This window comes from Tachyglossus aculeatus, chromosome X1, assembly GCF_015852505.1.
Source record: "Tachyglossus aculeatus isolate mTacAcu1 chromosome X1, mTacAcu1.pri, whole genome shotgun sequence".
NCBI classification, from domain to species: Eukaryota; Metazoa; Chordata; class Mammalia; order Monotremata; family Tachyglossidae; genus Tachyglossus; species Tachyglossus aculeatus.
In genome coordinates this window covers 115,515,869-115,528,208 of record NC_052101.1, presented here as the reverse complement: position 1 = coordinate 115,528,208, position 12,340 = coordinate 115,515,869, and the positions used below count along the sequence as shown (strand labels likewise).

Below are 12,340 nucleotides of genomic sequence, written 5' to 3'. Positions count from 1 at the left end.
CCCCGCCCCCGGGTAAATCCAGTTCAGGCTTTGTTTGCCTTAGCTGCATTGGGCATGATGCACTCAACCCTCTCGGGGAAGAATCCGGTCCGCGAATTGTGTGCCCCCGGTGCACTGGGCACAATGTATTCCCCTTCCGCCTTCTTCCTGGCCAAATCCAACCCGGGGTTTGCATGTCCCCACACTGCACTCGAATCGTCGCATTCCTCTTCATTCCCAGTAAGATCCAGCCCAGGTTTTCAGTGCTCCCCCCCCCCCCCACCTCCCGCTCCATCGGGCACGTCGCATTCCATCTCCTCACCTCTCCAGGGGAAGCGGTGGGGAGGGAAGGAGGAGAAGGGGGAGGGGAGTGAGGTGGGCAAGAGGAAATAATCCAGTCCGGGTTTTCGGGTTTTCGCACGGTGCATTGGGGCAGGTTGCAGCGGTCCCGCTCCTGGCGGCGGTGGCGGCTCCGGGCCAGGCTTTGCCGGCGGCCCCTCCCCGGAGTGGGTGCGCTGGGGAGCGGAGGGAGCAGGTGGCTTGTCATTGCTGAGCCCGGCGTCGGCTCCGTTCGGGTATCCTGCGGTGCAAGCGGGGCCCCGCCACCCGCCGAACCCCCGGAGCTCCTCCTAGTCGCTGCCCCGGGGGAGGAAGGGGGGGCGGGAGAACTATGCAACGCGCCCCCCCCCCTCGACTCCGCGCCTTCCCTCCCGCCCCCTCCCCGAGTCCCCGCCGCCTAGGATGCCTCCTGCAGCTCGCTGAACCCGCCGGCCCCGCAGGGAGCTCGAGCCGGAGCCGTCGGGGCGGGGGCATCGCGACACCACCCTCCTCCCCCTCCCCGGCTTGTGTCTGCAGAGGAGAGGGGGCGGCCCCTGCGAATGGGGGAGAAGGGCCCCCGGAGAGGCCCCGCCGGGCGGGGGGCGGCGGGCGGGGGTCAGGAGCAGCCCCATTAACTCCTTCGTCGCCGCGGTCTCCGCCACCGTCGGAGGGAGAGGCGGCTGTCCGCACACGTGCCGCCGGCAGAAGGAGGACGATGCCCCGTTGCGGTGCTGCCCTCGGCGGCTTCGCCTCGCCCCAACCTCGGGGCCCGGAGCTCTGACGCCCCCGCCCCGGCTGCCTCGTCTCCCCATCCCGGGGGCGGGGGTGGGGAAGAGATCCCTTTTCCCGTTCACCCTTCCCCCGGAGCCGTCGAGCCTGAAGAACAGGGCGAGGATTTGGGGGTCTTTTTTTTCCCCTCTTCTGGTGGGGAGGGGGGGGGAGGACCCGGAGCCATCCCTCCCGCGCACCCACCCTACCTCTCCTTTCCGCCCTCGCATCCCGGTCCCCTCCCACCTCCCCCCCCCTGCCCTGGCCCCGGGAGATGTGCCAGGCGGGGGGGCCCGGGAGGAAGAGCCGCAGGAGAGAGGGAAGGCGAGGAGAACGGGCCGATAGCCCAACTGGACAGGTGAGTGCCGACCCTGGTGGGGGTGGGGTGAGAGTGCGGAGCTGGGGAGGGGGAGCAGAGAGCGTTATACCTGGGCCAGGTGTCTGCTTTGGGGGGGGGGGGGCGAGGACGACAAGGAACCGGAGGCCGCTTCCCCCCTCCCCCGCCCTTGTCTCCATCGTGCCCATTGCAGGGGGTGAAGAAGGAGATGAGGGATTGAGGGGTGGTAGTGTGAGGAGATTGGATGCGGGGTACTGCACCTGGCCGGGGGGAGGGGGGAGAAGGGGGCCTGGGGCGTTGTGCCCGCAGCGATACCCGCAGCGAGGTTGTGGGCGATGTACAAAGGCTGGCACCGTCGCGGAGCTGGGCACCAGCTGTGAGCTGGCCGAGGTGCTGGCTGAGGGCGCGGGGGTGGGGGCGGGGGGGAGAGTGCGGAATTGTGAACCGCGGAATAGCGAGAAATCGCGGATCGTGTGTGTGTGTGTGTGTGCGCGCGTATAACAGGCAGACTGGCAAAGGGGGAATGTGTGTGTGTGTGTGTGTGTTTGTGCGCGCGCGTGTATGTGACAGGCAGACTGGTGAAGGGGGAATGTGTGTGTATGCCCAGCTAGGTGTGTGTCTTTGTGTACCTGGATATGTATCCCTGATTTTGTCCGTGCCTAACTGGTTGTGTGTCTTTGTGTGTCTGGGGGCGGCTGTAATTCGGTGGGTGTTTCTGGGTGCGGGTGTGTGTGTGTAATTGTGTGTCTGTTTCTTGGATCGTGTTCGTCCCTCTCTCCCCTCCTCCTCCGGCCCCACCACTATCAACCCTCCCCCCCCACCCCCAATCCCCAGTGCTGCCGTGTCTGGGGCTGGTACTGCAGGATGCTGTAGTTTTTGTTTTTCTCTGGGAGGTGGCTGGGGGCGGGCGGGGGGGGGGGGGGAGTTGGGGAGGGTTGGCGAGGAGGGTGCGGGAGAGTCTGGGTGTCGCGGTGGCTACTGCCCACTTTCCCTGCTGCAGTCCCTGCCAGGACGTGCCAGAGTGGGGGCCACTGGGTACAGACCCCGGGCACCGCCTGGGTTGGTGGGGGGGAGCGGTGGAGGAAAAGGGAATACATTGCTGCGGGGCTAATGAGGGGCAAGAGCACCCGGGGCTGCATTCTGGGGGGGGGGGTGCTATATGCCACCAGGCACACTTAAGGGCAAGGAGACCTTGCCAGTGTCCACGGTTGGCAGTGCCCTGTCCTGATGGGGGGAGGGGGGCAGAGGGAGGTGGTAATAAGGGAAAGATTAACAACCCAGGAAAGGCCATTTTGTTCATCCTTTCCCTTCCCGAACCAGCGGCAACTTCACCCCCGCCCCTGGCCACCCCCCCTTAGCATCTGACCCTCTGGTCTTGTCCCCAGAGGATCCTGCTGAGTGAAGAATGAACCCTACCTTTCCTCCTACCAATGGAGCCTAGATTTAGCTAGGGGGGTGGGGGGTAAGGAGAAGATGTTGTCCCAGCTGGGAAGGGTCGGGGGGAGGAGGAGAGGAGAGCCATTTGTAATTTACCCTCTAGCCCCATCCCAAATACACCCCCCACTCGAGGCGGGCAAAGGATGGGCACAAGGCGAAAACCCCATACTCTGGACTGTGGGGTGAGAAGAGGGAGGGGAAAGGGGAGAGGAGAGCTGCAGTCCCCTCTGGCTGGTGAGAGGCATGACTACAAGGTGGAAAGAAGGAGGAGGGGGAAGGATCTTTTTTGTTAAGGGTTAGGGGTGGTCTGTGGTGGGCAACTCAGGCTGAGAGTGTTCACTTCATCCCCTTTTTTTGGTGCCCTTCCCAGCAGTGCTGGGAAACTACAAGGTGGAAAGAAGGAGGAGGGGGAAGGATCTTTTTTGTTAAGGGTTAGGGGTGGTCTGTGGTGGGCAACTCAGGCTGAGAGTGTTCACTTCATCCCCTTTTTTTGGTGCCCTTCCCAGCAGTGCTGGGAAACCCCAAGGTCCTGGGGACCTGGCCTAGAGCACTCCTGCTAAGCCACCCCATCTTCCACAGTTGGACTCATTGGCTCAGGTGCCCAGTCTCAAGTTCTAGGAGGGGCAGTGGGGTAGAGAGAGTGAACAGAGATAGCGAGGATTTAGCCTTTCCCCCACCAAGACTTCTGCCATCTCAGGATCTTGGCAGGCCTGCTAGCATTCTACAGCCCCCTACCCCAAAGAGACTGACTGCAGCCTGGAACAAGTTCCCGTATCCCTTCCTCCTCTTCGTTCCTGTCATCCTCTTAGTCTCTTGAATCCAGGTTAATGTGGCAAGGGGGCTGATTGATTGTCCTAGTGCATACCCAGCCCTTTAAGAGGGGTAGGGGCACTCTTCTCTTTCCCAGGCCACCTCAAGAATCCGCCATTAGCCCCAAACCAGGCAGGGAAGAGACTGCTGAATCTTGGGGAAAGACATTTCTTTCCTCTCAAGCTCCAAGTTGAGAGAAGAGAGTAGGAGGGATTCCAGAAGCCCTTGATTGATTGGTCTCCAAGTACAAGGTATGAAGTTGGGTGTGGGGGGACTAGGATGGTCACCAAAATGGTCACCACCTCATCCCCCCCCCCCCCGCCCTCTCCCCCGTCTCTCCCAATCTCTACCCAGCGTGGCAGAACTTGGGGGTGGAAATTAAGATGGCCACCAAAATGGCTGCCGCCTCTCTTCTCTTCCCTCCACACACCCACACCCGATATTGGCATCGCTAGGAAAGGCCCCTGTGTGAAGGGTGAGGATCCTGGGAATGGGGATGAAGAGCATATGTCGGGGGGAGGGTGTTCCCCGAGCGGCGGGGACTTTTCCTTTTAGCCTCACCCTCCTCCTGCAACAGGATCAGGGGACAGGATGCCAGGATTGGGGCCTGGCTCGGCCTCCAGCGGTCACTTCAAGTGCGCTGCCTTTTTGGGGCTCTGGTTTCCCCTGTGTAGGATGGGGAAAGCTAGCTTCAGGAGGGGAGGCAGGGGGCCGGGGAGAAGCCGTGGTAGGCAGGAATGCCCCTCTCCCCTTGTTGGGCCCATTCCCCACTGTCCGAGGACCCAGCTTCTCGTTCACACTCTCCCCTGCCTCTGATGTGGCTTTGGTCATGGCCTGGTCTCCTTGACACCCTCCCTGTCAGTGGAATGGCCCTGACCTCTTCCCCATTTCACTCGAGTCCTCCCCCCAGCCCCTTGGCAAGAGCCTCCTCCCACACAGCACCACCCTCTGCTGCTGCTTGTTCCTGCCTCTCCTGTGCTTCCTCTCTTTCACAGCCCCAGGCGTGAGAGCCTTCTCCCACACAGCTTCCACCCTCTGCTGCACTCTCCCCTAGTTCTTTTGCTCGCCTTTGGCTTCATATCTGCCCCGCAGCCACAAGAACCTTCTCCCACGCCGTTCAATTTTTCTGCCAAAGAGTGGGCAAAGGCACCCTGCTAAAGAGCTCTCAGGAGAAGGTGGGGGTTTGGCAGAGTCTGTATTTTCCCCCCAGGGTCCAGGCCCCACCACTTTACCGTCTGGGGCCCAGTTTGGAGACCCCGGTAGGGGAGTGAAGGTTGAGGGATGGACCAGAGTCAGGTCCAACTTGGGCCTTGGAGGGTAACTGGTTTTCTTATCCCCCCGCCACCCTCTTCTCCCCTCCCTCTAATGCCAAATTTATTACTTAAAAGCAGGATGAAAACAGGAAGAATAAAAAGAAGGAATACAACCTTCATTATCATATCGAGAAAATTATCTGTGATTTCCCTAACTAGCAATTTTCCTGCCACGCCGTTCAGTTCTGACTTGCCCATTAATTACAGAGATGAAAAATCATCTGGAAAGAGGGAAAAGGAACTAATTTGATCTCTCGCCAATGAAGATCCGTGCCCCTGCACACACATGCCATCACGTATGTGACCAGGCACATGCATGTCCTTTCCCCATCCTCCCCCTCTTATTCTTGTTCCCACGTAGTCAGGGCCCCTCCCCTCCTCTTCATCACTTGCCTGCGCACGCTTGCTCCTTGAGGCAGTTGAGCTCCCCACACGTGTCTCCTGTGACTGCAGTGGGGCCTTGCGTGTACTCCTCTCATGCCTCCTCCCACCCCTGTGGGTTGGCTCATGGGCTCTGTGCATGCTGCCCTCAGGCACCGTGATGGGCCCGCCCACTCCTTGGGGCTGCTGAAGGGTGGGTAGGCATATGTGTGCACATGGAACCACATAAATCCACATATGTGCATATTCAACCCCCCCCCCCACACACACACACACACCCATGCCACTCTCCGATCCTGGGTTGACAGTACTAAGCATCAGAAGTCAAATCTTATTACACCCTTAAATCTTGGCCCTTGAGTGGTGGTAGGGGACATGAGAGAGAGGCAGAGTTGGAAAGGGTGATGCCCAAGTTTGGGAGGAGAGCAAGTCCTGGGAAGCTAGCAGGTAGAGCTGGAAGGAAACAGGACCCGAGGGAGAAGAGCAGAGGCTTGGAGGTAGGACACCTGGCTTCTATTCTCAGCCTGCCCTGGGAGCCCCTACTCTGGCTCTGCTGAACCTTGGGGAGGCTGGGAGGAGGGGAGGTGGGGGAATCGAAGGAGCTGTGGTTAGAGACAAGGTCTGTATGTGTTTTTGAGTGGCTCAGTGTATCTAGGTATGTGCAAACCTGTGTACACTTAAGTCTCCTACTTGCATGTGGGGGTGGTGGTGGTATGAGTTCAGATTTGTTAGCATGTGTGTGTGCGTGGAAGTACGTAAACAGGTTTGCGTCTGCACAGGTGTGTACGCCAGATCCAACTCCATCCTGACCCCTGCCCTTCCCCCAGGAGGGATGCATGGTCAAGGCTGGGAGTCCTGTTTTCATACTACCTATCTTTCAACACCCATGGCCCAGGGGGCTGGGAACCTGGACTCCCGGTTCCGTTCCACCTTGCCAGGGGGAGATGGCACTCTTGGATTCAGGATTTGTCTGAGAGGGGGCCTGTTGGTGAGGGTGGAAGAGCTAGGCCCAGGTTCTGGTGGCATCTCTGGAAAGGGTTGAGCATTGCGGGGGCTTCAGTTGGAGGTTCCACCATGCTGGGAAACTCTAGTAGGCCTCTCTTCTCCTGCTTCCCACACATCCAGCTCTCAGTTTCCCCGGTTGAAAGAGGACGAGGCTCTACCAAAATGCCAACAAGCAGTTGTCTGTGGTGGCAAAGCATTGGCTGGACATGGGGTGTTGACAAGGGCAGGGGGCTCGGGGCCCACAGTACCCAGCCTTGCCGGTGAGGGGAAGGGGACCCCAGCCCTGACAGGCAGGATCTGGGTGTCTGGATGGCTTTTCTGCTGAGGGGAGAGTTGTCCGAGAGCCCTGTGGACTGAGTCGCCTCGATTTGGTGCTCCCACCGGGAAATCAACCAATGGTATTTTTTGAGCGCTTACTGTGTGCCCTTGGGAGAAGACAATACAGTCGACCTGGTAGACACATAAGGAGCTTACAGTCTAGAGGGGGAGACAGACCTTGATATAAATAGATTATGGCTATGTAATACAGAAGTGCTGTGGGGTTCATTCCTGCCTTCAGAAGGCCAGAGGCCTGTGGCTGGTCTGACTCCGGCCCATTCCGGTAAAGGCAGGAACTGACCCTAGCCCCCTCCTTCCCCCCGCCCCCATATGAAGCAGGAAGCGACAGGAGACTGAGAGCTGCTGTGATGCAGCTGAAGCCTTTGACCCTCTGGTCTAGGACTTTGGGTGCCACGTGTGTATCTCGGTCTCACTCCCCTCCTCCCCCGTGCGTGTCCCTGCGTGTCACTTGCGTGGCTCCGACTGTCTGGAGCTAAGGCAATAGTCGCGTTCCGACTGCGGCCTTTGCGCTGCTTCTCCCCTCTGGGGAGCAGTGTGTTGGGCAGTGAGAGGCAGGAAAAGCAGGCTCCTGCCTTCTGACTCTCTGCAGAGAGCAGATAGAGCTGGCATCGGCCCCAGGAGACCTGGAGGATTTGAGACCATGTTCCTCTCTCCCGATATCTCCATTTCCCTCTTGGCTGCACAGGAGGACAGGGCCAGGCTGGCTCCAAAATCATTACCGGGAAATCCCGCCCTGAATGCTTAAGAGCCGGGGATGGGGGCTTTGCGAGCGGAAGCTCCTCTACTTCCAGCCGCTCTCCAAACCGGCTCCCAGTGGCCCCTTGCTTGCTCCGGTCAAATAAGGGGCTGCTCGGAGGCAGATGCGACTCGGATTGGCACAGACTGGCCCGACTGGGCACCAGCCCACTGGGATTTTCCCCAGTATCCTGGTGGCTTAGTTGGGCCATACAGGAGGAAAGGAGCATGTGGGAACTGAGAATGGAGGGGCCACTTGGAACCACCTTAGTCTCCCTCTCTTCTGCGTCTGTGCCCCCCAAGCATTTGGGTACTCACACCATCCCCAGCCTCTTAGGCACATATCCTTCTTGGTTGCTTCCCCTAACTGTAATTTTTTTTAGCATCCCACTCCCCTGCTAGATGCCAAATTCCCTGAGGGCAGGGACTGTGACTACTTAGTCGTCTCCGAAGCGCTCCGCACACAAGTGCTCAATAAATACGATTGATTGATTGATTGATTGGGGGTCCCGAGGAGAGGCTGGGTCAGAGTCTGCCATCACACAACAGTCTCCTCCCAACACCCTCCCCACCTTTTTTTTAATGGTATTTGTTAAGTGCTTACTGTATGCCAGGTACTGTTCTAAGCACTGGGGTAGATACAAGATAATTGGGTTGGATACAGTCGCTAGCCCACATAGGGCTCACAGGCTCAATCCCCATCTTACATATGAGGGAACTGGGCACAGAGAAGTTAAGTGACTTGCCCAAGGTCCCACAGCAGACAAGTGGTGGATCTGGGATCAGAACCCAGGTCCTTCTGAGTCCCAGGCCCATACTCTATCCATTAGGCCACAACTGCGTTCTCTGGGCTCGGGGTGGGGCTCAAAGGCTGGGACCCTCCTTTGGCATGGCTGAAGGGAGCAGTGACTGACAGCCTGGGCATTGGTCAAGGAGAAAGATCTTGAAACAAAACGGAAAAGCATGGGTTAGGCAGAAGAGAGACTAGGTGAGCCTCTGAAGATGGAATTTAGGGGCTTTGTAGGAGAGAGCCATTCCTGGATCTGCCCCCTTGAACTGGGCCAGATTTAGAGGAAGATGAGGAAAATGGTTGGAGAAGAAGGAAGATGGAGCAAGGAACCGAGGAGAAGTGGGGATGGTGAAGAGCAAAGTTGATGAAGAGCTGGGCTAGGGGACCAGGGGAGGATTGAGCCACCTATTGTGTGGTCCCCGATCATAGTGTCAGATCCTCACTGTGCCTCCTTCTCGCCTGTCCCGCCGTCGACCCCCGGCCCACGTCCTCCCCCGGCCTGGAATGCCCTCCCTCCGCACATCCACCAAGCTAGCTCTCTTCTTCCCTCCAAAGCCCTACTGAGAGCTCACCTCCTCCAGGAGGCCTTCCCAGACTGAGCCCACTCCTTCCTCTCCCCCTCCCCATCCCCCCGCCCTACCTCCTTCCCCTCCCCACAGCACCTGTATATATGTTTGTACAGATTTATTACTCTATTTTACTTGTACGTATTTACTGTTCTATTTATTTTATTTTGTTAATATGTTTTGTTGTCTGTCCCACCCCCTTCTAGACTGTGAGCCCGCTGTTGGGTAGGGACCGTCTCTATATGTTGCCAACTTGTACTTCCCAAGCGCTTAGTACAGTGCTCTGCACACAGTAAGCGCTCAGTAAATACGATTGAATGAATGAATCCCTTGGGAGGGCCCAGAGGGAATTGACACCACCGGGTTGCCCATATCACCCCACTTCTGGCCCAGAGAGCAGAGCTAAAAACATCCAATTTTAGAGACTGCTGGGGCTGGGGAGCTAGAGGCCTGGGTCTGGGGTCTAAGCCCCATCCCACTACCCTCTTCCCCATCCCAGCATGATTGTGACCCAGTGGTCACAGCCCCCCAGGATCCTGGGGACACTGCCGCTGCATGTGGGTGAGTCTTGAGATCGGCATGCATCTTTGGGTGAACCCCCAGGTCCATCGAAACTTCTTTTCGTCTCTGTGTGCCTGTCTCCATGTGGGCATTTGTCTGTATTAGGGAGGGGGCTAGACTGAAAGAGGCCCGGAGGTCAGGGCCCACTTGTGAAGGTGAGGCTGAAGCTAGGCAGAGGGCCCTGGACAAAGCCTTCAGTGCAAAGACACCATCCTAAGGCAATTTGCCAGAGTCCTCTCCCTCTTGACTGTCAGCTCATTGCAGGCAGGGAACGGGTCTACCAACTCTGTTCTACTGCATTCTCTCTAGTGCTTAGTACAGTGCTCGGCACGCAGTCAGTGCTCAGTAAATACGATGGACTGATGGACTGTCGGACTCCCCTCTAGACTGTAAGCTGGTTGTGGGCAGGGAATGTGTCTGTTTATTATTATATTGTACTTTCCCAAGTGCTTAGAACAGTGCTTCGCACATGGTAAGCACTCAATAAATATGACTGAATGAGTGAATGAATGAGTGATTGATTGAGTCCTGGTGAACCGAGCCTGAGCTCAGGGACTCTTAAGACTTACCAGAGCTGAGACCTGAACCAAATTGCAACTGGTGTTTTACCTCCCCGCCAATTTTCTCCTGTCGCGTCCCAGGGTCCAGGCCCCTTGCCCCTGGACTGGAACCCGCTTCATCCATCAATCAATCATGCCCCGCCGAGTCCAAGGTTGAAGGTCAGGCTTGGCAAACTGCATGGTACCACACTGGGTAAACGGTCGTCACAAAGGACATTCACCCCTCTCTTCTCTCTGCACCAACTTCCCCCTCGCCTGAAAGGAACAGCAAGAACTGCTGCCAGGTTTCCGCTGTGGGAAACCTGAAGAAGAGGGGGAGGAGATGATGGGCCGTCACTAGAGGGGAGGAGTGGAAGCCTAGGAATCTTAACATGGCCTAGTGGAAAGAGCATGAATCTGGCAGTCAGGAGACATGGGTTTTGTCCTGTTGGCCTTCTGTGTGTCCTTGAGGAAGTCACTTAACCTCTCTGGACCTCAGCTTCCTCACCTAGAGGCAACATGGCCTAGTGGAAGGAGCACGGGCTTGGATGCCAGAGGACCTGGGTTCTAATCCCAAATCTGCCAAGTGCTTGCTGCGTAACCTTGGGCAAGTCACTTAACTTCTCTGGGCCTCAGTTCTCCTGTTTTCCCTCCTATCTAGACTGTGAGCCCCATGTGGGACAGGGACTGTGTCCAACCTAATTAACTTGTATTTATCCCAGTACTTAGGACAGTGTTTGACACATAGTAAGTGTTTAACAAGTACCATAAAAAAGGATAATATCTGCCTCTCCCTATCTCACAGGGTTGTGAGGACCCAGTGAGAGAAGTCATGTAAAAATGCTTTGGAGAAATCTAAAAGCACTGCAAATTCAAGGTATGATTATGGGATTCCAAGTGCTTAGTTCAGGGCTCTGCACACAGTAAGCGCTCACTGAATACGATTGAATGAATTACCTTCATTCCCTCCTCCCTTGCCCTTGGGTGCTCCCCCCGCAAACAAGGTTGTCTGCTCCATGGGAGGGGTGGGTTTGGGGCAAGGAGGGAGAACAGACTAGCTGTGGGGAGCTGGGGTCCAGGCACCAACAGCCCACAACCCAGTAAGGATGAAGTGAAGGCCAGCTGGGGTGGAAGCCAATGGAAGAACTGGATAACAAACCATTCCGTTCATATCTCCCCACTCCTGAAGAACTTCCAGTGGTTGCCCAAGCACCTTGGCATCATACAGAAACTCCTTACCCTCGGCTTTAAGGCACACAATCAGTTCACTTCCTCTGACCTAACCTTGCCGATCCCCTAATACAGCGCAGCCCACATACCTTGCTCCTCTAATGCCAGCCTACTCACTGTACCTTGAGCTCATCCATCTTGCCACCAACCCCTCTCCCATGCCCTTCCTCGGGCCTGGAACTCCCTCCCCCTTCCTATCTGACAGTCCACAACTCTCCCCACCCTCAAAACCCTCCTAAAATCACATCTCCAAGGAGGAAGTCGTTTCCCCTATCCGCCTTCCCTTCTGCCTCTTCCCCTTCCCCCCTTTGGCTGTGTACTCCTTAAACACTTTGATACTCACCCCAGCCCCACAGCACTTATATCAATATTCTTACACTCTCTACTATTTCCCCTGTCCCTAATCTGTTGTAATGTCTATCACCCCCTCTAGACTGTATGCTCCTTGTGGGCAGGGATCCCATCTACCAATTCTTGTAGAGTATATTCCCAAACAGTACAATGCTCTGCACACAGTAAGCACTCAATAAATACCACTGATTGATTCATTGAGACTGCCCAGGGAAACAGAAAATCTGGAAATCCATCTAGATGTTCTACCAATCTGCAGTAGATGGGGTTGACTTCTAGCCACCCTCAAATCTCTCCCCCAAAATCATCAGACTAGTTGCCCTGAATGGGCTGGAACAGTCACCTTGGGCCTGGGCCCTCTCCTTGAGGCCATCATAGAGAGGGGGTGCCCTGGGCTCAAAGCTCCAGACAGTATCCACCCTCTATTTATTCCCCTTCAAAGGGGATTAGGATGAATGAAGGTGGATCAGACAGAGGGAAGGTGGAAAAACTGCCCAGAAAGCCATCTTCTCCTGAATTTGGAAATCTAGGAACCCCAGCCTTCAGTCATTTTTGACCTGCTGCTCCCTGGGGGTGCAAGGATCAGAGTTAAGTCATCCTGGCTGGGTCCTTGCACCCAGATTATGCTCTCCCCCTTTGCAGTCTCAGAATTGGACAGGGAGGAATAGCACCTTTTTTTCTTCACCCCCTGCCCTGCCCCCAACCTCTTTGATCCTGCTCTCTTCAGAGGAGAAATAGCCCCTCTCTCTCTCTCTCTCTCTCTCTCTCAATTAATCAATCAATCAATCGTATTTATTGAGCACTTACTGTGTGCAGAGCACTGTACTAAGCGCTTGGGAAGTACAAGTTGGCAACATATAGAGACAGTCCCTACCCAACAG

At 56.5% G+C, this 12,340-nt stretch overlaps 1 protein-coding gene across 7 annotated transcripts in view; it reads left to right on the top strand.

Annotated features, from left to right (window-relative positions):
* The first annotated feature begins 1,322 nt into the window (after positions 1-1,322).
* Positions 1,323-12,340, top strand: part of ADGRL1 (adhesion G protein-coupled receptor L1) — a 53,736-nt gene continuing 42,718 nt past the window's right edge. For 4 of the 7 annotated variants that reach the window (XM_038772492.1, XM_038772491.1, XM_038772497.1 and 1 more), the window contains exon 1: positions 1,324-1,423. The gene's annotated coding sequence lies outside the window, so the exon portion shown is untranslated. Of the gene's footprint in view, positions 1,424-3,789; positions 3,901-12,340 lie in introns of those variants that run through there. The other 3 variants (XM_038772493.1, XM_038772489.1, XM_038772490.1) reach the window with 2 other exon arrangements.